The sequence below is a fragment of the Schistocerca nitens genome, chromosome 7, assembly GCF_023898315.1.
Source record: "Schistocerca nitens isolate TAMUIC-IGC-003100 chromosome 7, iqSchNite1.1, whole genome shotgun sequence".
NCBI classification, from domain to species: domain Eukaryota; kingdom Metazoa; phylum Arthropoda; class Insecta; order Orthoptera; family Acrididae; genus Schistocerca; species Schistocerca nitens.
The window spans coordinates 113,077,206-113,103,446 of NC_064620.1; the positions used below are offsets into that span (position 1 = coordinate 113,077,206).

Sequence of the window (26,241 nt, forward strand, 5' to 3'; positions counted from 1 at the left end):
GCACAAAAAAGCCCGAACTCCTATGGGAATTAGGGATTTCTGTGCATGGCGAATCCCTGTTTGGCACAAATTTCAACTTTTTTACCTTTGATTTGTTGGTAGGACATGTTTTGAGGCATCAAGGGATCACAAATTTAGTATTGGAGGGCAGCGTGGAGGGTAAAAATCGTAGAGGGAGACCAAGAGATGAATACACTAAGCAGATTCAGAAGGATGTAGGTTGCAGTAGGTACTGGGAGATGAAGAAGCTTGCACAGGATAGAGTAGCATGGAGAGCTGCATCAAACCAGTCTCAGGACTGAAGACCACAACAACAACAACAACAACCTTTGATTTATTTTAGTGACCTCTAGCTGCTAATGTCGCTATTCCTTTGATTAATTGTCACACAGGGCTGCAGGATCAACGATGGAATCTGTTCGTTAGGACATGTCCAAAAAACAGACAACACGTGTATATAACTAGGGTGAGACAGCCAAGAATCTTTTCAGTGCAGATGCACAAACAAGCTCGAGCTCTTACGGGGATTAACGGTCACTATATGTAGTGAGGATAATGGCCAGAAGGCGGTCAAGGTAGCAGATACCACATGTACTGTATGTAACTAGGGCAAGACTGTGAATGATCCTTTCAGTGAAGATGCACAATCAAGACCAAACTCCTCTGAAAACAGCGAACGCTTCAGGTAGTGAGGCTAATGGCCAAGGACACTACATCAGTAGTGTGTGAATTAGTTGGAAACTCGGGTCAGTTAGGGACCGTACCCTGATGGCTCAGGCGACAACCAGGAAGTTTGGGTTCAAGTCCCAGTCCGGCATTAATTTTCTATACCCACTAGTAGCTAATATCTTTAATCCTTTGATTGTCATACAAGGCTGCAGGATCAGCGATGGAATCTGTTATTTTGGTTATTCCCGAAAGAACTGACACGACATCTAAAGGGTAATTAAAAAAAACGTTTACAAACTGACAGGGAATTTCTGGCATACAACAATGATCAGTAATCACATTGAAACTGCGGGTCGCAGAGGCCATCCAGGGTTACTAAATGGCGTTGTAGTTACTTAGCTACGTGCTACAAACGGGCACCAACTACAGGAGGTGCTGAAAGTTTTGTCCAAATGCATCGACACACACCATAGACACTGCATTGAACGGCACACAATCTCAAAGATACCTGGTTTATCTTGAAGACGTCTTGCTGCCGCAACAGTCCTGTTCACTAGGTCCTCAGACGGTGTAACATATATTTCATATTCAAGGCACTTCAGATACTCCCGCAGGGAAAAATCTATTGGGGAGGGAGTTGGTGATCATGGTGGCCAAGCGATGGCCCACCGCGAGCAATCCAGCTGCCGGGAAAGGTTGCCTGCAGATCGTCGGGTCATTTGAACTAAACTAAACTCCTCCCGAACAGGTCACGAAGGGCCAACGGTAACGACCGGCCGCCGTGTCATCCTCAGACCACAGGCTTCACTGGATGCGGATATGGAGAGGCATGGGGTCAGTACACCGCTCTCCCGGCCGTATGTCAGTGTCCGAGACCGGAGACGCTACTTCACAATGAAGTAGCTCCTCAATTTGCCTCACAAGGGCTGAGTGCACCCCGCTTGCCAACAGCACTCGGCAGACTGGATGGTCACCCATCCAAGTGCTAGCCCAGCCCGACAGCGCTTAACTTCGGTGTTCTGACGGGAACCGGTGTTCCCACTGCGGCAAGGCCGTTGGCTGGGGCGTCATTTGTCTGCTTGAATTCGCGGGGGCTTCGATGTGCTGAAATCTAATGCGACGACGAATAGCAGTTCCAGCACAATCTCTCACATGAATGCGAAATACGTGCGACCGTCAGGTCAGTCTTGGAGAATGTATGGCCCAATTAAACATTCCCCAACGACACCAGCCCACACAGGGCTAAATTCGCGTTATTAGGCATGTGCACCTGCAACATATTGGTTCATATTCGCCCATGTAAGCAGGTTGTGAACGTTCTTCACACCCTCGAATGAGAACGCACCCTCATCGGTGAAGAGGACACTCGCTGTGAACCTTCGGTCGGCAGCGGATTCCTGCAGAAATCATCCCCCAGTGGCAATGCCTTGGCGAGTTGGAAACGAAACGGATGCAGTCCATCGTCGTGTACAATGTGCCAGACGGCGGGCTGGGGGATATCGGTGGCGCGGGATACACCTCGTGTAATTGTTGACGGCGTACGCTGCACCCTTACGAGAACACTTCCTTCCGCCGCAGCTGTCCGTGTAGCTCGTTGGCGACCATCATTCCGCTTGTGTGAGCCGCTTTCGCATAGTCTGTGATGCAGGGTGGTGAATAATGTGTGGCACGACACCTTCCTGTAGTGATATTCCGCATGATAAATCGCACGGCTCCTTGTCCATGCAGTTGGCCACGCAATAAATCAAATGTATCTCAGCCATTTTGCGACACGTGTAGCTAGCCATGTTACTCCCAAAGGTTCCAGTGCGTGAACGGCGACGATCTCAATGCGCTCCACCCGTGCTTGTATAGCAAAGCCCTCTGGCGGTCGTACTGTCCTCCAGTGGCGTTTGTGATACCCCGGTTCCAGTGTGATTGCCGACCCTTATTGTACGTCAGCTAGTGAGCGTTTTTCTTAATCGCCCTGTATTTAAGTGTGGGTACTTCGGTAGCGTTGTTGGTAGCAGGTGTCTTAGTTTCAGGATGTTAGTAGTAATATTAGCGTAGGGAGTAGTTAAAACCAATATCTTTCATTCTAAGTAAGTATAAATATTACCTGACTTCTCAGTCTTTCAGCTGTCATCAACGATGAGGGCAGAGTGACCGACATTTTAAATCGTTATTTTGTTACCTGACTGCTCGCTGTAGGACCAGATTTACCTTCTACTGTTGATGTAAAGGGATATTTTGTGTTTGATTATTCTAGCCCTACGTACTTTCTTTTGGAATACAGAGAATTATATTTTTTTACTGCAAGTGCTGTCTGTTTTTTTAATTGATGTTTTTGATTCTAAATAAATTATTGTTAAACTGAGTTCCAGGTTTGCACATCCCCAACCCCCACCCCATCCTAACAATAAAATGTTAAAAATGATCGTTATGAATCTCTCTGTGAATCTTTGAGCGGAGAGAAAGAAAGAGCTAAATAGGCGATGAACATATCCACTTATACAGATAGTTCCAAACCACTAGCATGAAAATTATACACAGGGGAGGTGACGCTAAACTGTGTATTTTAAGATTAGTATATGATGGTCAGAAATCAATGTCTATAATAAAACTGAGCAAAACAAAATTTCTTCGTATTGTCTGGTGTCATACACTTTCTGGTGATGTTTACCATGACCAGTGAGTTTCCCTACATTTTCCATAACTGCATACGCTGTTCATGTCGTTGTCTATCTTCTTCAACACGTCTGATGTTTCCGTAAAGTCTGCTGAGTGCAATTTTGGTTGTTCCCACGTGGAAACTCAATGAGCTGCATTTATAACAGAACTGTAACATGACCAATAACATGTGCTGTTGAGAGAAATGAAGAAAAACTTAAATGATGATATTCAAATGTCACCGAATACAATAAATAGTGGTCTTCTCACGACAAAATTTTCCGAAATATATTTATTATCAAAGCAAGTGAGCTTCCAGAAAGAAAAATTACCTCACATGAATATTTAGTTCTTTACTGACAAAAATACTTCATCTAACAGCAACTGTATAAAGTAACGACGAGCAGTCTCAATGTATACATCAGAATGACTTATAATATTTTTCCACTCTCTCTCTTAGATATATATGTTTTGTACTCTACATTCTGACAGCCAGTCCCCTTCAGATATTATTGGGGCATCATACAGTGACGACTTCACGTAAACCTAAAGAAAAAATCCATTCAATCCGGCAGTCGTGCCGCCCATAACACAGCACCTCTACTTACAATCCAGAGTATCTGATCTGCATGTGGTCCCGGACATTGTTATCGAAGTGGAATGGTGCACTGCCATGTTGAAAGCACATAATCTCGGGGACAACAATTGCTGCAGTCCCTAAGTACCGTGACGGCACATATCTAACCAATGCGGCAGACAGACGTTTGCTATGAAACAGAATCGTTTCACAAAAACGCTTCATTCATGTAATGGTCATTTAAGATATAGCACCACCCGAAATATTCGTTTCCAATCATTGGTTCCTTCTCTCAGAATACTCAAATTACGATCAGTTACGATCTTTTTTAAACGTTAACGGTTTGGACATACTGACCGTCCGTCAACTTGTGTATCATGGATTAGCACTTCATTTCGCAAGAATACTCGTATATTAACTTTACAGGAACGTTATTTTGGATGCCTGCAGTTTATGTACTATGTGAGTTTTGTAACGGAAGATTAGGCTTCTGTGTCAAGTATGACCCTCGTTTTCCACAACAAAAGCAACAGATTGTCATAAATCTACACGCACACATATCCTCCACTGAATAACGTCTGACGAAATATCTTAAGAAGATACTGTGCCCTAAAAACCACCAGTCTTATGACTGCACCCGTAACCTACGTTTACAAATATTTATGCAGTATGCTGGTTTTTTTTTTTTTTTTTTTTACAATTCTCTTTGAAAGAGTTTATTTGTAATGTAGTACGTACCGTTTACCATAACTCTGAGCAATTTAAAGTATTAATAAAGCCAACGGACACGCTAAGACCCAGTTCACTGTCATTCTGTAGCTCTCGAATGGTCTAGAACTGATAAAGCGATGTCAAAATACGAGCATGTACCACGGATGTATCTTATCGGCATTTCACGTCGTAAAGGTGTACATGCCATGTTCCCACAGTTTTTGTTAGAACAGCACTCTGAAATCACAAAAAAAAATGGTTCAAATGGCTCTGAGCACTATGGGACTCAACATCTGAGGTCATAAGTCCCCGAGAACTTAGAACTACTTAAACCTAACTAACCTAAGGACATCACACACACCCATGCCCGAGGCAGGATTCGAACCTGCGACCGTAGCAGTCCCGCGGTTCCGGACTGCAGCGCCAGAACCGCTAGACCACCGCGGCCGGCTGAAATCACAAAAACACCAGTTGTAGATTACTTAAATGGGAGATAATTAGGACACTGTTTTTCCTGGTGGTTGCCGGTTGACGTCTTTGGCATAAATAAGGCCTGCGTAAATTGTTGTTTACGTCTACAAAGAACCTTAAGTAGGTTGGCCGTAGTGTTGCGTTCTAGTTTGCTATCAGATACCGCCGCAATGCAGTAACAACAAACGGGTAAATGTAGTGACAGTGGATGGCAATTCTTCGTTGCGTGTTCACTACAATAATCAAAGTGGACATTATTTAAAGATGTTTTTTCATAAATTCCCTTCATAGCTATATGTTGATCTATTATCTGCAACTATCAACATAAGTTTTTCTTAGGCTCTGGAAGAATTAAGCAAATAGGAAGAAACAAGGTCTTGTCGTTTAAAATTTTATTTATGTCTTAATGAGTTTCTTGTTGCTATGCAAACTTACAGCGATGCTCTGACTTTGCTGCTCCAAATATATTCAGTAGATCACATAGTACAGCCGTTCGTGTTATTATTGAATGTTCACTTATACAAATTTTGTTCCATTAGTTTCTTTATGGATGGATCCACAGTCTCCACATAATTTCAGAATGATAAAATAATTTTAAATACCCACCGTAGGCTCTCAAATTCTTTGTGCAATGTGACCTTTAAAATGTGTGTTAATTCCTAAGGGACCATACTGCTGAGGTCATCGGTCCCTAGACTTATACACTACTTAAACTAAATTATGCTAAGAACAACACACACCTCCGGAGGGAGGGGCCGCGCAATCCCTACATGGCGCCTCAAACCGCGTGGCCACTCCGCGCGGCTATGACACTTAGTACATCATGTACACAGGTGATGATGAGGGAATTAGTTTAGGAAACGAGACACTTAAAGTAGTAGATGAGTTTTGCTATTTGGGCAGCAAAATAACTAATGATGGCCGAAGTAGAGAGGATATAAAAACTAGACTGGCAATGGAAAGAAAAACGTTTCTAAATAAGAGAAATGTGTTAACATCGAATATAAATTTAAGTGTAAGGAAGTCTTTTCTGAAGTTATGTAGTGTAGTTATGAAAGTGAAACATAAACGATAAACAGTTTAGACCAGAAGAGAACGGGAGCTTCTGAAATGTGATGCTACAGAAGAATGCTGAAGATTAGATGGGTCGATCACGTAACTAATAAGAATGTACTGAACAAAATTGGGGAGAAAAGAAATTCGTGTCGCAACCTGACTAGGCGATGGGATCGTTTGGTTCCACACAGTCTGGGGCATCAAGAGGTCACCAGTTTAGAACTGGATGGTAGTGTGTGTGTGTGTGGGGGGGGGGGGGGGGGGGGGAATCGTAGAGGGAGAACAAGAGATGAATACAGCAAGCAGATTGACATATTGAGAAGGATGTAGGTTAGAGTAGTTATTCGGAGGTGAAGAGGATTCCACAGGATAGTGTCTCGAAGAGCTGTATCTAACGTCTTCGGACTGAAGACACCATCAACAAGTTACGTAAATCCCGTCTCGGCCTGTGACCATTTTCAAATGCAGTTGTGTTGGTGATTTTTGTTTTATATGCACAGGCCGAAACTGACCAGTAATGTAATGTGTTGCGTGATACCATAAATCGTCTTGTACAAAGAACTGTCAGCCTATGGTGGATATTAAAATGATTTCATCGTTCATAAATTTCGTTTCAAATTATATTCTGTGACTTTGTAAAATTAAACTGGTACGAATGTTTGGCCTGAACTATTCACTTCCTGCCTTCACCTAAAATTGTTTTAATCACTGTAAAATTATATCAGTGGTCATGTCAGTTAACGTAAAATCAATTCTCCACACACAAGTGTCTTCCTCCGATTCTTTTTTAAATACTTTCAAACACTTCTTTCACTCATAGGATGTAGTAAAAATCTTGTGAATCAACATTATTATACCCTTCACAAGAAATCACACATAGTATGTAACCAAACATTCTACCATAACCAAATGTAACAGGTACAGTCCCGTTAAGACCTTGGCAGATAAAACAGATTTTACAGTTCGTCAGATGCTTATAGATTTACAGTTTCACGTTGTATCATCCACTTAGAATAATATACTTATTTTTCCTGTAAGAACGTACAATAATTAAATATCAACGAGACAGATGAGTCCAGCGCCATCTTTTCCTGTGAGATGGCCGTTGGCTGGTAGGTTTTCCACGACCGGCGATAATCGGAAGTGTTATTAAGGAAATATGCGGCGCCGGTCATCACTCCCCCGCTCGGTAACCTGCAACACACGTAATAATGCTGTACAGTTACGTAGTTAAAAGGGGACATCCGTGAAGCATATATTCTCATATTATCGAAAAATATGCCTCAAATATTAAAGATGAAAAAGTAAAATTTTATGTGGGACTTGGTAATAGTATACTGCAACTTTGTGTTCAGTTTCCAAATTTTTCTTCAAATTTAGAAATTATTATTGTGGTGTCACCGCTAGACACCACACTTGCTAGGTGGTAACTTAAATCGGCCGCGGTCCTGTAGTACATGTCGGACCCGCGTGTCGCCACTGTGTATTCGCAAACGTAGCGCCACCACAGGGCAGGTGACAAGACACGGACTTGACCTCGCCCCAGTTGTACGGACGACATAGCTTGCGACTAGACCTACCAAGTATTCCTCTCATTTGCCGAGAGACAGATTAAATAGCCTTCAGCTAGTCCAGCGCTACTACCTAGCAAGGCGCCATGTGTATCATTGCTAATTGCTTACTACTATGCAAGAGATGTATTTCAACAAGAACAAGACTACATTAAAGTTAAGTATATTAAAATCTCTCTTCTTTTCTTTATAGTTTTCATCCAGTCTCCTGTTTCAGAATTTACGCCCGTCTGCGTTAGTTTCGCGTGCACCTAGCCACTCATTGTGTCGAGACCTTAGGGAATCGACACAACAATTATAAAAACATCAATTTAATACATCTGCAGTTATTAATGTCCCTTTTCCTCTTAACGTTTTAATCCCATCACTGCCACAGCTGTGTTACGTCTACATCCATTACACAATTATACTTAAACAGCTTTGAATATCTTTGCTAAAATAGATTTTATAACGCTCCTCGATACAGATAGGCGTACCGTAGGTGCAACCACAACGGAGGGGTATCTGTTGCGAGGCCAGACAAACGTGTGGTTCCTGAAGAGGGGCAGCAGCCTTTCCAGTAGTTGCAGAGGCAACAGTCTGGATGATTGACTGATCTGGCTTTGTAACACTAACCAAAACGGCCTGCTGTGCTGGTACTGCGAACGGCTGAACGCAAGAGGAAACTACAGACGTAATTTTTCCGGAGGGCATGCAGCTTTACTGTATGGTTACATGATGATTGCGCCCTCTTTTGTAAAATATTGCGGCGGTAAAATAGTCCCCCAGTCGGATCTCTGCGCATGGACTACTCAGGAGGACGTTGTTATCAGGAGAAAGAAAACTGGTGTCCTACGGATCGGAGCGTGGAATATCAGATCCCTTAATCGGGCAGGTACGTTAGAAAATGTAAAAACGGAAATGGATAGGTTAAAGTTAGATATAGTGGGAATTAGTGAAGTTCGGTGGCAGGAGGAACAAGACTTCTGGTCAGATGAATACAGGGCTATAAATACAAAATCAAATAGGGGTAATGCTGGAGTAGGTTTAATAATGAATAGGAAAATAGGAATGCGGGTAAGCTATTACAAACAGCATAGTGAACGCATTATTGTGGCCAAGATAGATACGAAGCCCACGCCTACTAGAGTACTACAAGTTTATATCCCAACTAGCTCTGCAGATGACGAAGAGATTGATGAAATGTATGATGAGGTAAAAGAAATTATTCAGATAGTGAATGGAGACAAAAATTTAATAGTCATGGCTGACTGGAACTCGATAGTAGGAAAAGGAAGAAAATGAAACGTAGTAGGTGAATATGGAATGGGAGTAAGGAATGAAAGAGGAAGCCGCCTGGTACAATTTTGCACAGAGCATAACTTAATCATAGCTAACACTTGGTTCAAGAATCATAAAAGAAGGTTGTATACATGGAAGAAACCTGGAGATACTGGAAGGTCTCAGATAGACTATATTATGGTAAGACAGAGATTCAGGAACCAGGTTTTAATTTGAAAGACATTTCCAGGGGCAGATGTGGGCTCTGACCACGATCTATTGGTTATGAACTGTAGATTAAAACTGAAGAAACTGCAAAAAGGTGGGAATCTGAGGAGATGGGACCTGGATAAACTGAAAGAACCAGAGGTTGTAGAGAGCTTCATGGAGAGCATTAGGAAACGATTGAGAAGAATGGGGGAAAGAACTACAGTAGAAAAAAAAATGTATAGCTTTGAGAGACGAAATAGTGAAGGTAGCAGAGAATGAAGTAGGTAAAAAGACGAGGGCTAATAGAAATCCTTGGGTAGCAGAAGAGATATTGAATTTAATTGATGAAAGGAGAAAATATAAATATGCAGTAAATGAAGCAGGCGAAAAGGAATACAAACGTCTCAAAAATGAGATCGACAGGAAGTGCAAAATGGCTAAGCAGGGATGGCTACAGGACAAATGTAAGGATGTAGAGGCGCTTATCACTAGAGGTATGATAGATACTGCCTGCAGGAAAATTAAAGAGACCTTTGGAGAAAAGAGAACCACTTGCATGAATATCAAGAGCTCAGATGGAAACCCAGTTCCAAGCAAAGGAGGGAAAGCAGAAAGGTGGAAGGAGTATATAGCGGGTCTATACAAGGGCGAAGTTCTTGAGGACAATATTATAGAAATGGAAGAGAACGTAGATGAAGATGAAATAGGAGATATGATACTGCGTGAAGAGTTTGACAGAGCACAAAGACCTGAGTCGTAAAAAGCCCCGGGAGTAGACAACATTCCATTATAACTACTGACAGCCTTGGGAGAGCCAGGCCTAACAAAACTCTATCATCTAGTAAGCAAAAAGTATGAGACAGGCGAAATAGACTTCAAGAAGAATATAATAATCCCAATCCCAAAGAAAGCAGGTGTTGACAGATGTGAAAATTACCGAACTATCAGTTTAATAAGCCACGGCTGCAAAATAGTTACGCGAATTCTTTACAGACGAATGGAAAAACTGGTAGAAGCCCACCTCGGGGAAGATCAGTTTGGATTCAGTAGAAATGTTGGAACACGTGAGGCAATACTGACCTTACGACTTATCTTAGAAAATAGATTAAGGAAAGGCAAACCTACGTTTGCAGCATTTGTAGACTTAGAGAAAGCTTTTGACAATGCTGACTGGAATACTCTCCTTCAAATTCTGAAGGTGACAGGGGTAAAATACAGGGAGCGAAAGGCTATTTACAATTTGTACAGAAACCAGACGGCAGTTATAAGAGTCTAGGGGCATGAAAGGGAAGCAGTGGTTTGGAAGGGAGTGAGACAGGGTTGTAGCCTCTCCCCGATGTTACTCAGTCTGTATATTGAAAAAGCAGTAAAGGAAATAAAAGAAAAATTCGGAGTAGGAATTAAAATCCACGGAGAAGAAATAAAAACTTTGAGGTTCGCCGATGACATTGTAATTCTGTCAGAGACACCAAAGGACTTGGAAGAGCAGCTGAACGGAATGGACAGTGTCTTGAAAGGTGGGTATAAGATGAACATCAACAAAAGCAAAACGAGGATAATGGAATGTAGTCGAATTAAGTCGGGTGATGCTGAGGGAATTAGATTAGGAAATGAGACACTTAAAGTAGTAAAGGAGTTTTGCTATTTGGGGAGCAAAATAACATGATGGTCGAAGTAGAGAGGATATAAAATGTAGACTGGCAATGGCAAGGAAATCGTTTCTGAAGAAGAGAAATTTGTTAACATCGAGTATAGATTTAAATGTCAGGAAGTCGTTTCTGATAGTATTTGTAAAGAGTGTAGCCATGTATGGAAGTGAAACGTGGACGATAAATAGTTTAGACAAGAAGAGAATAGAAGCTTTCGAAATGTGGTGCTACAGAAGAATGCTGAAGATTAGATGGGTAGATCTCATAACTAATGAGGAGGTATTGAATAGAATTGGAGAGAAGAGGAGTTTGTGGCACAACTTGACTAGAAGAAGGGATCGGTTGGTAGGACATGTTCTGAGGCATCAAGGGATCACCAATTTAGTATTGGAGGGCAGCGTGGAGGGTAAAAATCGTAGAGGGAGACCAATAGATGAATACACTAAACAGATTCAGGAGACCACAACAACAACAACACCAACAACGCTCCACATCTTTTTGGTAAGAATCGATGTAGGAATTTCATCACATCTTTATCTACATATCTCATCTTGAACAAAATACCTAAAAATTTGTCTCTCTGTGTTTGTCTGTTGCACTGTGAGAAATGTGTGGCCCCAAACCAAAGGATTATACCAAGATTTTGAGATAAACACACATAAATGTCATAAAATATAGTTCACAGAAAAATGAAATTTAAAAATTACGCTTACACACTGGCGGGAAAAAATGGGAACAACGGAAAGTAATTAACGTAGAGTAATGAAATTTCGGAATACATTTGTGTAGGTAACACAAGTGATTAATACTGCAAGATCACAGGTTAATGGAAGCGCGAGATAAGGTGTTGCAAAGGTGAAATTCTGGTACATTAATAACCAGTGTAACCCCCAGAATGTTGAATACAAGCATGCAGACGTACACCCATTGTATTGTACAGGTATCGAGTGTCTGTTTGAGTGATGGGAGTTCCATGCCTGTCGCACGTGGTCGATCAATACAGGGACCGTTAATGCTTGTTGCGGATGGTGTTAAGAGTTGTCGTCTGTTGGTGTTCCATATGTGCTCGATTGGAGACAGATGTGGTGATCGAGCAGGCCAAGGCGACATGTCGACACTCGATAGAGCATGTAGGGTTACAACAGCGGTATGTGAGCGAGCGATATACGATTGGAAAATACCCCCCGAATGCTGTAGCAGAACGGCAGCACAACGGCTCGAATCACCTGAATGACGTACAAATTTGCAATCAGTGCTCCTGCTGTCAAACGAAATCGCACCCCAGACCACAGCTCCGGTGTGCCTAGCACGCAGACAGGTTGGTTGCAGACACTCAACTGGCCTCATTGTAACCTACACATGGCTGTCAGTGGCACAGAGGTAGAACCAGCTTTCATCAGAAAGCACAACAGGCCTCTATTCTGCCCTCCAATCAACTCTCGCTTGACATAACTGAAGTCGAAAATGACGGTTCTCTGGCTTCAGGACTTTCTTAATGATAAGAAATTTCTTCTGGAGCCAAGATTCCACGATGACCGGTGCCGACAAAGGCTTGCTGTCATCACCTGATCTGCGGAAATTTAAAGTATCAGTCACACAGCGGGAACACGTTCCACTCATAATACATTGGTTTGTCGGTAATAAGACGAAGAGTAGTTGGTTCATTGTTAAATTTTACACCTAAGCCATGTCACTTCAGCAGACACATTTGGCGCAATGTGCATTTTACAGTATCATCCTCTTATCACTGAAAAACCAATGTGCTTCCGCTTTATTGTGAGTGGAATGTGTTCCCACTATGTAGTGATAGGATGCACTTGAAGTTTTCCAATATCAGATGATGATAGCAAGTCTCTGTCGAAACCAGTCATGGTGAAATAAATAATATTTGGCGATCTTAGCTTCAGAAGGAATTTTGACTTGTGACTCATTTTCTTCTGTCTTGTTTTCTTTGCTAAGTCCTTAATAGCCATTTCAGCTCTAGACGCACGTCGACGATCAATTTTCTCAAGAATTGGTAGAGTAAATACACCAGTCGTGAAGCCCAAACTCTGTAGGACTTTCACTCCCCCTACGTTTTCATGATTAAAACCAATTACAGTATTCATGTTGCAAGTTTTACAACTGTGGATAACTAAAATCTTCTCTGGATCAACGTTACGATATATGCGCATTCAATGATTTATTTGAATTTTGAGTTTTGCCGTGAACACACTTCCTTAGTATGTCAGGATTTGACGGGAACCTAAATGTACGTTTGGTAGCGTTCTTTACACATTCAGGAGTGCCCTTTTTGCCGGTGTTGGAATTGTTATTCCGCAGACAATTGCAAAAGGGAACGTGGCCGGAAGATATTGAACAGCGCAGATTTTTTCATCACTTCCCACAGGATTTCGGAAATGAAACTTTGGGAAATAACCGTCAGGAAATTTTACTACTGAATGGAAGCAAAATCGAAAAACGAAAATTTTGGTTCCGTCTGCACACATCCCTCCTTCATACACAGGAATGGTGTCTAGCATGTGGGTAATTACTCCTGAGGGGCAAAATGGAAATTTCTAAGGGGTAAAACTGTAATGAATTCAATGATGACTTAGTGACAAAATTTTTAAGTAATCAGTATTATCATTATTATGATAGACTCTAATATGTAATGAATCATCATATTCATCAGACATTTGATATCTACTGCTGAATAAAAGCCTTCTCTAGATATTTCGATGCTTTGCGATCTTGGGCAATACGAATCCCTCTTGGTCCTGCTTATTTTCTATTGTCATCTACCTACCTTTCCTTACTTTGACTTCTCAGTCTTCTGTTGTTTCTAGGAATCCGGAAGAGAACTTCCTTTGGCCATCTACTATCTATTTTCTTGGCCACTGGCCAGCCTACCTCCACTTGTTTCAAATCTCTATCATAGTCACGTTTTTCACTCTAGTCTGTTCTCAAACCTTTTACTTTCTCTTCTGTCTCTCCCTGTAATTTTCAATATGCATCTCTCTTCTCATCTCTGAGCTAGCCTAAACTTTCGAATAATTTTTTCGTGTTAAAAAGTCTGGTTTGACTGTCGTAAGTAAAAATTTGTTAACACGAACTGTTTGTAAACGTCCAGTTTCATACACAACAAAAGCATCATTTTGAAATTTTATTCATTTTATCAAGTAAAGCCGAGACAATTTTTACCACATTATTTATTTCTTTTGCTGTGGGTTCAGTCTTAGTAGTTACAACTCGTCATCATTAATAAATTCTGGGAGAAACTATTTTTCTGATACGGAAAGTGGACAAGTAACTACCTAGGTCCTAACCAGTTTCTGTCAATGAAATAATCTTTGCAGATAGTGAAATTCATGCAGCACATTTTCTTAGACCTCTAAAAGACAACAAACTCCCAATATATTTCCTTGAAACATAACTGCTGTCATTTTATGGAAGGTCGGTGATTAATAGCTATTATTATTGGAAAAAACTCTTAAGAATGACGGTTCCCTAAGCGACTTACAGAAGTGAACGTATACCTACGAAAATGTTCAAATGTGTGTGAAATCTTATGGGACTTAACTGCTAAGGTCTTCAGTCCCTAAACTTACACACTACTTAACCTAAATTATCCTAAGGACAAACACACACACCCGGGCCCGAGGGAGGACTCGAACCTCCGCCGGGAGCAGCCGCACATTATACCTACGACTATGGCAGCAATGAAAACAAAAGTAACTCAATCAACTTTACACATTATTTATGACATGCAGTGGTAGTATAAAAAGGTATTGTTAGACATAAGCAGAACCAAACACCTCATTGAAGCAATATTTCTTGATGCGGTGGAAAACGTAGAAAACATTTGAGTTTCAGTTGTGTGATCATTAACTAAGTAAAGGGGCGATCAAAAAGTAAGTCAATCAGGAGCAGGGGAGGAGATTAGTTTTTAACGTCCCGTCGACAACGAGGTCGTTAGAGAGGAGCACAATCTCAGATTAAGGAAGCATGGGGGAGGAAATCGGCCGTGCCGTTTCAAAGGAACCATCGTGGCGTTTTGCTGAAGCGATTTAAGCATATCACAAAAAAACCCAAATCTGGATGGCCAGACGCTGGTTTGAACCACTGTCCTCCAGAATGCGAGTCCAGTGTACTAACCACTGCATCGTCTCGCTCGGTAAGCCAATCAGGCAAAATCAGTCACCGTGTGCATTAAGGCAATCATGCTACCGATGCACCAGGTTTAAGATAACCTGTTTGATGAAACATCGTTTCCTGCTGCGTAGAGAAGTCTGTTGCTGATCCGACATGAATATTCAATACTTAAAGGCCCTTTCTAAGGGACTGAAGGCGTAATAATTGCATGGTGAGAGATTAGAATTAAAGGACGGGTACTCGAGTGTCTCGCAATTGCCCATAATGGATGAGGCTGGCCTCCGAGATCGACCGGCGTCTTGTGTCGAACCAAGACCAGGACGGAACTTGGCGCACGATCCCACAACGATGATTTTCGACAGATATGCTGCCCCATACATATTCTTCGTTCTCAGATGGATGTCTACCAGTGTGTGTCCTTCAGCAGCCAAGAAACGTATAAGAGAACGTTGGTCCTGTTGGGACGCATTTGGTGACACTATCACCATAGTTCACGTTTTTTGCATTTACCGCAAGCAAATTGGAAATACATGAATGTCACACTGATCCCTTGCCTACATGTCAGTGCTTAAATACCGTCATTAGAGTCTCACTACATTGGTTATAGGCACTGCAGCACTGCCCTCCAATAAACATTTTTGATCATCCCTTGTATTAAAAATCATTTGCCAGTTTACAAGAGGAATATTAATTATTTATAATCTAATGTTTAATTAGTTTCCTATCTTTTTTCGGAGTATTTGAAGTCGTCTTATCTTGTTCCAGGATGATTGTCTCAGGAAGTATGCAAACCACTTCTAAGCGCAGTTCGTTCACTTGTTGTAGCACTTTAGGGTCTGACAAAAATGGCTAAACTCATCGTCTACCCCCAAGTACCTAAAAGTGGACACAGTGAGAAAGAGTAGCTGGAATAATTACATTTAACTTGATGAAGTCCATGTCTTGATGATAATCTCCCAGACTGCTTCTTCTTGTGGAAACTTGTAAAAAGTAGGTTCTGGTAGCAGGCTGATGTTTGATGTTCTCTTTAAACAAACAGTGTTGGCAAAGATGTAATTTTAACATGTGATTTAGCTGATATTTCGGTACACTTTCACATTCACAGTTGACAGAGAACTTCGTATATAATTATGATGATGTAGTAGATCATAGAACGAGCTTAAAAACTTGCTTCCTAGCATTCATGAAAATAAAGTGCCTCGTTTGCTTTGTGCAATCAACAGTCTTAAAATATCTCCAGGTTTAAGCTGGATATATTACTCTAGATTTTGTTTACACGTTTTTGTAACAAGTTCATAAGGTTATAAAAGTAGTACAACACAAACTACACAGGTAGTGAATATAGCTTACAGTCTTTATTGGTACTCATTTATGAGAATGAGCATTGCGATGTTTTGTTGACAATGGTATGCTTAATATGACTGGCGTGTGTTTTCAATCTGTTCATCAACCCGGTGTTTTGCAGTTTTGTAATTTTCGAGAATAAGTTACATATGTTTAGTGCTCAGTATAAGGAATGACAAATTATAAAAGGAATTTTGATGTGAATAGTTTCGTGAATTTAATACGTTTCGGAATCCAAAAATTACAATGCAATTTCCACATTTCAAAATAGTATATTTTCTATTTTGGATTGACTTGATGAAAACTACATAGCGTTTCATTGTCTCTGTCTCCTAACCTTTCTGATGTGCTAGAAAGTTCCTAAATGTAATTGAATTAATAATTTAACATACACTCCTGGAAATTGAAATAAGAACACCGTGAATTCATTGTCCCAGGAAGGGGAAACTTTATCGAGACATTCCTGGGGTCAGATACATCACATGATCACACTGACAGAACCACAGGCACATAGACACAGGCAACAGAGCATGCACAATGTCGGCACTAGTACAGTGTATATCCACCTTTCGCAGCAATGCAGGCTGCTATTCTCCCATGGAGACGATCGTAGAGATGCTGGATGTAGTCCTGTGGAACGGCTTGCCATGCCATTTCCACCTGGCGCCTCAGTTGGACCAGCGTTCGTGCTGGACGTGCAGACCGCGTGAGACGACGCTTCATCCAGTCCCAAACATGCTCAATGGGGGACAGATCCGGAGATCTTGCTGGCCAGGGTAGTTGACTTACACCTTCTAGAGCACGTTGGGTGGCACGGGATACATGCGGACGTGCATTGTCCTGTTGGAACAGCAAGTTCCCTTGCCGGTCTAGGAATGGTAGAACGATGGGTTCGATGACGGTTTGGATGTACCGTGCACTATTCAGTGTCCCCTCGACGATCACCAGTGGTGTACGGCCAGTGTAGGAGATCGCTCCCCACACCATGATGCCGGGTGTTGGCCCTGTGTGCCTCAGTCGTATGCAGTCCTGATTGTGGCGCTCACCTGCACGGCGCCAAACACGCATACGACCATCATTGGCACCAAGGCAGAAGCGACTCTCATCGCTGAAGACGACACGTCTCCATTCGTCCCTCCATTCACGCCTGTCGCGACACCACTGGAGGCGGGCTGCACGATGTTGGGGCGTGAGCGGAAGACGGCCTAACGGTGTGCGGGACCGTAGCCCAGCTTCATGGAGACGGTTGCGAATGGTCCTCGCCGATACCCCAGGAGCAACAGTGTCCCTAATTTGCTGGGAAGTGGCGGTGCGGTCCCCTGCGGCACTGCGTAGGATCCTACGGTCTTGGCGTGCATCCGTGCGTCGCTGCGGTCCGGTCTCAGGTCGACGGGCACGTGCACCTTCCGCCGACCACTGGCGACAACATCGATGTACTGTGGAGACCTCACGCCCCACGTGTTGAGCAATTCGGCGGTACGTCCACCCGGCCTCCCGCATGCCCACTATACGCCCTCGCTCAAAGTCCGTCAACTGCACATACGGTTCACGTCCACGCTGTCGCGGCATGCTACCAGTGTTAAAGACTGCGATGGAGCTCCGTATGCCACGGCAAACTGGCTGACACTGACGGCGGCGGTGCACAAATGCTGCGCAGCTAGCGCCATTCGACGGCCAACACCGCGGTTCCTGGTGTGTCCGCTGTGCCGTGCGTGTGATCATTGCTTGTACAGCCCTCTCGCAGTGTCCGGAGCAAGTATGGTGGGTCTGACACACCGGTGTCAATGTGTTCTTTTTTCCATTTCCAGGAGTGTAATTTCACAATTAGTAACTTTCATCATTTGGTCTGTTATTGGGATGAAAATGGTTATTTTCATGTTGTTAACACTCACAGACTTCAATAAATGTAGTATGTGCTTTGCTTGTTTCATAATGTATGCTTTCTGAATAGCTGCGTATTTACAAATTTGGTTGTAAGCATACGTTGATGACAGTATTCGATAACCAGTAAGTTCTTATTTAACAGATATTATATTTCCTGAATATATCTATTATGAAGTTCATATTCATGTTATCTACAGAAATATCTTATGAACAGATTAAGTGGCAAGATCTACATTCACTTGAGGTCATAAGATTCGACTAGAAATCTTTAACGAACCTGTATATACAATGTCTATAGTGTTACACACTGGATGTAGAGGATAGGGTTGTACACTATGTGATCAAAAGTAACAGGACGCCCCCAAAAACATAGTTTTTTCGTATTAGGTACTGCCACCTACTGGCAAGTACTCCATATCAGCGTCTTCAGTAGTCATTAGACATCGTTAGAGAGTATAATGGGGCGCTCCGCGGAACTCATGGACTTCGAACGTGGTCAGGTGATTGAGTGTCACTTGTGTCATACATCTGCACGCGAGATTTCCACACTCGTAAACATCCCTAGGTCCACTGTTTCCGATGTGATAGTGAAGTGGAAACGTGAAAGGACACGTGAAAGGACACGTACAGGCCGACCTCGTCTGTTGACTGACAGAGAAAAATGGCTCTGAGCACTATGGGACTTAACTTCTGTGGTCATCAGTCCCCTAGAACTTAGAACTACTTAAACCTAACTAGCGTAAGGACATCACACACACCAATGCCCGAGGCAGGATTCGAACCTACGACCGTAGCAGTCGCGCGGTTCCGGACTGAGCGCCTAGAACCGCTAGACCACCGCGGCCGGCGACTGACAGAGACAGCCGACAGTTGAAGAGGGCCGTAATGTGTAATAGGCAGACATATATCCAAACCATCACCCAGGAATTCCAAACTGCATCAGGACCCATTGCAAGTACTATGACAATTAGGTGGGAGGTGAGAAAGCTTGGATTTCGTGGTCGAGCGGCTGCTCATCAGCCTCACATCACGCCGGTAAATGCCAAACGACGCCTCGCTTGGTGTAAGGAGCGTAAATATTGACGATTGCACAGTGGAAAAACGTTGTGTGGAGTGACGAATCACGGTTCACAATGTGGCAATCCGATGGCAGGGTGTGGGTATGGCGAATGCCCGCTGAACTTCATCTGCCAGCGTGTGCAGTGCAAACAGTAAAATTCGGAGGCGGTGGTGTTATGGTGTGGTGGTGTTTTTCATGTAGGGTGTTTGCACCCCTTGTTGTTTTGCGCGGCACTATCACTGCACAGGCCTACATTGATGTTTTAAGCACCTTCTTGCTTCCCACTGTTGAAGAGCAATTCGGGGATGGCCATTGCATCTTTCAACACGATCGAGCCCCTGTTATTAATGCATGGCCTATTTGTTACGTTATTAATTTACTACACACCAATATCAGTAAGAGAAATAAAATTAAGAGGTATTACCAAAAACCATCTATAAGTTTAAAACTTTTTGAAATAGAATCTGTAGGCATCTAACACAATGTTCCATCTTCAAGACAGGCAAAATAGTAGAAGACATAAACGAAAATCACTTCATTTGTAAATATAATGTGTTCCATGCTAGAATACCTACCATTTTAAGATACAAAATTGTGCTTGAGTGACGAAGCATGACATAACCATCCACACGCTATGTAACTAGTTCTAAAAATGAATTTCCCTCTCCATAAAACCATGTAATTGAAGAATTAACAATATCCTTCACGTCGCTATAACACTAGTATATAATACAGCACTTAAACACTTATAGCTCCTAATATTCACAAGCGCTGCACAAAGCTTATTCTCATGTACCACAACAACAACAACAACAACAAAATACCGGAAAATGTTTACGGCAGTCTCGGTGTGATTGTGAAATCGGTCACTGGAATGAAGAGCGAACCAGGAAACATCATGTGTTGGTAAGTACACTATACCCAAGGTACAACACTCGCCGTTACATTATGGTCACTACTTAAAAAAACCACAAACTCACCTAACATCACTGTTCTCCAGATCCGTGGTGCACCCACAAATTTTGCACACTTAGTGGTGTCAGTATATATCGCAGAGATAATGAAGTAGCAAACGTCTCCGTAAATCTTAATGACTACAGACACTTGATAATCTTCGACAAGCTCATCCAAATGCATGCTAAAATAGGTTAATGTTGTGGAATGATACATCTTAAGTATATTATGTTACAAAAATTCGTCTTTTTTAGTAATGATGGAATAAAATGTGCACAATAAACAGGATTCACAGAGAAAGCCACCACTCAATATTTTTTTTTCTTGCTTAAATTATTGTATTTCTGCAACATGTTTTGAACCATGACCTCATCGTTAGACAAATTTTACAACAGAACAACATTTCGCTCAAATATACAAAGATTTTTCAGCAGTAGTTTTTGCTATGGACAGCTACGTTCATCAGCACTGGGGCATACTGCCCATCTTCCAACGCGGTGATTCTCTGGATTTTGTCATCCACTGTCTTTAACGTCGTCAGACACTCTAACAACGCGCTTTTCGTTTTTATATCACTGCGCTCTTGATACAGTATGGCCATCAAAATAAAGCTTGGTTCGATTTCATTATCAGTGTGTAGATGTTAGTGATATCTGTTACTTTGCAACGTCTTCTGAACTCTTGTGCAACGTATGGCTTCAAAATGGCTCTGAGCACTATGGGACTCAACTGCTGTGGTCATAAGTCCCCTAGAACTTAGAACTACTTAAACCTAACTAACCTAAGGACAGCACACAACACCCAGCCATCACGAGGCAGAGAAAATCCCTGACCCCGCCGGGAATCGAACCCGGGAACCCGGGCGTGGGAAGCGAGAACGCTACCGCACGACCACGAAATGCGGGCTGTGCAACGTATCTTTGGTGTTATTAGACGTACTGCGACAGTCAGAGAAAATATAAATTATACTTTATTTCTACAGATAAACACATAATTGCTCTAAAATTAAATGGAATAAAGAAAAATACATACCACTGATTCTTATGGACGTCCTATTTTAACAGTACTGAATTAAAACACTGTTTTTTAAATACATTTTTCCATTTAGAATTTCATTTTTCAGTTTCTGGCTATGGATTAATATTTATGTTTCCTCCAAGGCGACCGTTTTCTAGCGCTTCTCTAAAGTGTGTAGTGCTTGATAATTCTCAGCGTGTTTGGCTGGTATGTTTTGCTACAACTGATCAGTTGCCTTTGACGAGTTAGAAGTTACAGTTTTTGCATTGTAATATTTGTCGAACGATGAGGACCCCTCTCAAAATATGTTATGTAGGCAGTATCTATCTTACCCCTAGTGAGATAAGCCTCTAAATCCCTACATTTGTCCTCTAGCCATCCCTGCTTAGCCATTTTGCACTTCCTGTCGATCTCATTTTTGAGACGTCTGTATTCCTTTTCGCCTGTTTCATTTACTGCATTTTTATATTTTCTCCTTTCATCAATTAAATTCAATATTTCTTCTGTTACCCAAGGAGTTCTACTAGCCCTCGTCTTTTTACCTACTTGATCCTCTGCTGCCTTCATCCCTCAAAGCTACCCATTCTTCTTCTACTGTATTTCGTTCCCCCATACCTGTCAATTGCTCCCTTATGCTCTCCCTGAAACTCTGTACAACCTCTGGTTCTTTTAGTTTATCCAGGTCCCATCTCCTTAAATTTCCACCTTTTTGCTGTTTCTTCAGTTTTTATCTACAGGTCATAACCAATAGATTGTGGTCAGAGTCCACATCTGCCCCTGGAAATGTCTTGCACCTACGGTACGGCTATCTGTATCGCTGAGGCACGCAATCTTCCCCACCAACGGCAAGGTCCATGGTTCATGGGGGGAGGTCAGTAAATATATCAATATTTAAAATATATATATATATATATATATATATATATATATATATATATATATATATATATATATTAAAAAATTTAAAGCTAAATCTATGGAAACTGGTATTTCACTTCTCGGTTAGATATAAATAAATATCTGTTAGAGGATGAAATACCTATGGAAATATCACCTCATGATTAACAAACACCTCGGACTCTGACAACCAGAATCGCATTTTGCTCAGAAGTACATTCAGAAAAGTTGCAAATTAGGCAAATTGTGAACACCATAGTAATTCGATTAAAGAAATGCAAAAAACAAAAACAAAAAAAAAGTTCTGTGCAGACCATAAGGGCTACGGGACCGAAGCAGAGGGCGCTAAGCTAGTATGGTCATAAAATATATAAACTGGTAGTGAAAGTAAAATGTTATGTTAGTAAACATTCTTACATACAAAATTAATAAAACTGTTTACCAAACTGAAATGATTTTTGTGGAAAATTTATAATTTACATAAGAAAAAATTCCACCGAAATCGGCAAGTGGGCATTGCGCTTGTCGTGTTCACACCTGATCGCCATTGATTTCAGCCCACAGGACTCACGAAATACAGAAAATTTCTATATCGATTCTATCAAAAACTATGGAGTGTTGACGTAAGAGTCGAAGTAAGTATCGATTTTTTTTCGGGGAACGATTATGTGATATTTCGTCCAAACCGTCAACTGCCGGGCTCCACTTTTAAGACTATATTTCGCTTGGGATGGTGGCCTATACATATCGAAGTTCGTCGGCCAGCGCTGAGAGGGCTAACCCTTACTGCAAACCTAGCCTTACTTCATTGCCAGACAACACTAAGTTTGGCATGTCATCTACTTTAGTACACATGAAGTTAACAACATACTAAGCAAAATCCAGGGGAGACAACATAGAATGGCGACAACAATCAAAAGTACGTTGCATTACATGCTCGGCTAATGTTTGCAGCGACCTGAAACTAGTGAATGTCGGACCGAAGTGCGACTTTCGTTAATTCTCTTCCAGTGCCGAGTGTCTGCTTGGAGTGCGCGGTTGGTAGATACACTTCTCGGCGTCATTACTCGTCCCTAGTTACACGCATGCGTCTGGGAAGAGGACAACGCACTGCAGCTATCATGAATCCACAGGCAGTGCACACAGTTCCCACGGTCGATAACATTAGTTGTGACTCTGGCTCGTAATGTTTGACCTTCTCACAGGGAACGTTGTTGTGACTTCTCATCTGAATGAGACTATAGCCGCTACTATTGTTTTTAGTCTATTGGTGTGTTACTGAGGCTGCTCTAGGTCAAATTGTGGGTTCAGAGATCTATGATTCGAACTAATGTCAGTCCTGGGTTAATTGTATGTCATTTTTACCTGTGGCATGTTTGTTAATGTGAAAAATGACGTGGTTCTGAGTCCACATATTGTGCATCCCACTATAACAGGCTTGGTGACTCAGTTCAAAGATTGGAGGAAAACAAGTACATACCACCCTCAGTTCAGTGTGTTGTTCATGACAGTTTTACTTCTTAGCTACTTCACTGAAAGGATTAAAATTCATGCTTCGTGTGTTTGTGTGACAAAGGAATTCAGCTATAATTTCCAGATGAGATATGTTTCTTTCTGTGATTTTGTATTGTATTATTGGTATTAAGGGAAGTGTGAGTGTACTACTAAATAGTGAATATGTTGTCATTTATGAAAATCTGTGCTACATCGGAAGTCAAACCCGTATTTCCCGATTTTGTGATCAGTTGCCTTAGCCATCAGGATACCTGAGTACGCCTCCAGGCTTCACTTAGACTTTCAATCTCAGTGACATTTTTTGTGAATATAATTTCCAAACTACAGTCGAAGATTTTTCCACGGGATGTGCGCAAACAACTCAACTGCAGAGAATGCATCTGGAGAAGAAACATGACTTACTCCATCACAAGGGACGTATGGCATTTGGAACAAATTCTCTGAAATGGAATGAATGACTGAATCTACGATGATGAAGTCCATGGAGTCTGTTCCCCAGTGGCTCTATAATCACATACCTCTTGGGAGAACCTCTGGTTGTCAGGTTCATAAATCGTAGGTCGAAACATCATTGCCTAAGAATGTTTCAATGAGACCTGGAGGCGCGCTAAACCCTGCGAAAATTCGCGTTCGAGTCCCGAAACTGACTGCTAGAGATAACTAGTTAGGCGAAGACATTGTTCAGGTGATGCTAGTAACGATTTAAAGGAAATCGGTAGGAAGGTTAAGGTTTAATGCTCCCTCGACGACTAGGTCACTAGTGAAGGAATGCAAGTTCGGATTGGGAAGAGACAGGGGAAGGTAGGAGAGAGGACGGGAATTTTCCCGTTGCTTTATCACATGAACTGGTCTCAGCAAACTTTGGGAAATCAGGAGAAATCTAAACTTGCCATCTCAAACAGCAATTTGAACCGCTGTTCCCCGTAATGCGCATCAAAACTTGGAAACCTGCCACATCTCGCCCAATGAGATCTCAAGGCACCGCGAGGCAACTCGGAGTTCAGGAACGGGTAGAAAATAGTATCGCCATGGTAAAATTCAAGCACACGCAAGGCTCAGAGTACCTGTTTGAATTAGGAGAAGAAATGAGTGGCAGCAGTTGTGGGTAAACTAGTGGCAGCATCTGAGCACCATTTAAACGAGGGACAATGCGCACTGACGATCCAAAACATACTGACCACTGACCGCGGCGAGAGAGTGCATGCCGTCTGGTGGCGTTGTACACACGTGACGTGGCAAGAAAAATATATAAGCGTGACAGAGGCCACTGGAGAATCATTCTAGCGACGGTACGGGTAAGAAATGGGAAATACACCGATATAAGCGACTGTGACAAAGGGCTGATTGTAAGTGCCTGGGAACGGCCATCACGGAAACGGCGAAGCTGATCGGCTGTGCACATGTGTGTCGTGACCATCTATGGAAAGTCATGAAATGTTGCCAGTATGGACAACCATCAAGTGCATAACGGACCCAAACTTCCATATGTTGTATTCCTCAACAACACAGACATTGGAATACCGTATTAATACGCTGACAATGGAAGTTTGGATCAGGCTGTGAAGCGTGGTCGGATGGCCTAATTGTAAGATAAGAGCTCGCAAAAAGCGGGAAATCCGGTTTCAAGTCCTCAGCCGGTACAAATTTTCATTGTCTTCATACCATTATACAGCTGACTTAAATCACTTAATAAAAGCAAGTCTTCTGGTCCAGACTGTATACCAATTAGGTTCCTTTCGGAGTATGCTGATGCATTAGCTCCATACTTAACAATCATACACTACCGTTCGCTCCAAGAAAGATCAGTACCCAAAGACTTGAAAGTTGCACAGGTCACACCAATATTCAAGAAAGGTAGTAGGAGTAATCCACTAAATTACAGGCCCATATCGTTAAGGTCGATATGCGTCTGGATTTTAGAACATATATTGTGTTCGAACATTATGAATTACCTCGAAGGAAACGGTCTATTGACGCACAGTCAACATGGGTTTAGAAAACATCGTTCCTGTGAAACACAACTAGCTCTTTATTCACATTAAGTGCTGAGTGCTATTGACAAGGGATTTCAGATCGTTTCCGTATTCCTGGATTTACGGAAGGCTTTTGACACTGTACCACACAAGCAGCTCGTAGTAAAATTGCGTGCTTATGGAATATCGTCTCAGTTATGTGACTGGATTTGCGACTTCCTGTCAGAGAGATCACAGTTCGTAGTAATTGACGGAAAGTCATCGAGTAAAATAGAAGTGATTTCAGGCGTTCCCCAAGGTAGTGTTATAGGCCCTTTGCTGTTCCTTATCTATATAAACGATTTCGGAGACAATCTGGGCAGCCGTCTTCGGTTGTTTTCAGATGACACTATCGTTTATCGACTAATAAAGTCATCAGAAGATCAAAACAAACTGCAAAACGATTTAGAAAAAATATCTGAATGGTGCGAAAAGTGGCAGTTGACCCTAAATAACGAAAAGTGTGATGGTATCCACATGAGTACTAAAGGAACTTGTTAAACTTCGGTTACACGATAAATCAGTCTAATCTAAAAGCCGTAAATTCAACTAAATACCTAGGTATTACAATTACGAACAACTTAAATTGAAAATAACACGT

The 26,241-nt window shown here is 42.0% G+C and overlaps 1 long non-coding RNA gene and 1 pseudogene across 1 annotated transcript in view; both read right to left on the reverse strand.

Moving 5' to 3' along the window:
- Nucleotides 1-1,611: 1,611 nt before the first annotated feature.
- On the reverse strand, nucleotides 1,612-1,729 carry LOC126196080 (5S ribosomal RNA; annotated as a pseudogene).
- Nucleotides 1,730-5,501: 3,772 nt separating this feature from the next.
- LOC126195370 (uncharacterized) overlaps nucleotides 5,502-26,241 on the reverse strand; it is a 251,923-nt gene continuing 231,183 nt past the window's right edge. The window contains exon 3 of the long non-coding RNA XR_007538596.1: nucleotides 5,502-7,327. This is a non-coding gene — a long non-coding RNA (uncharacterized LOC126195370). The remainder of the gene's footprint in view (nucleotides 7,328-26,241) is intronic.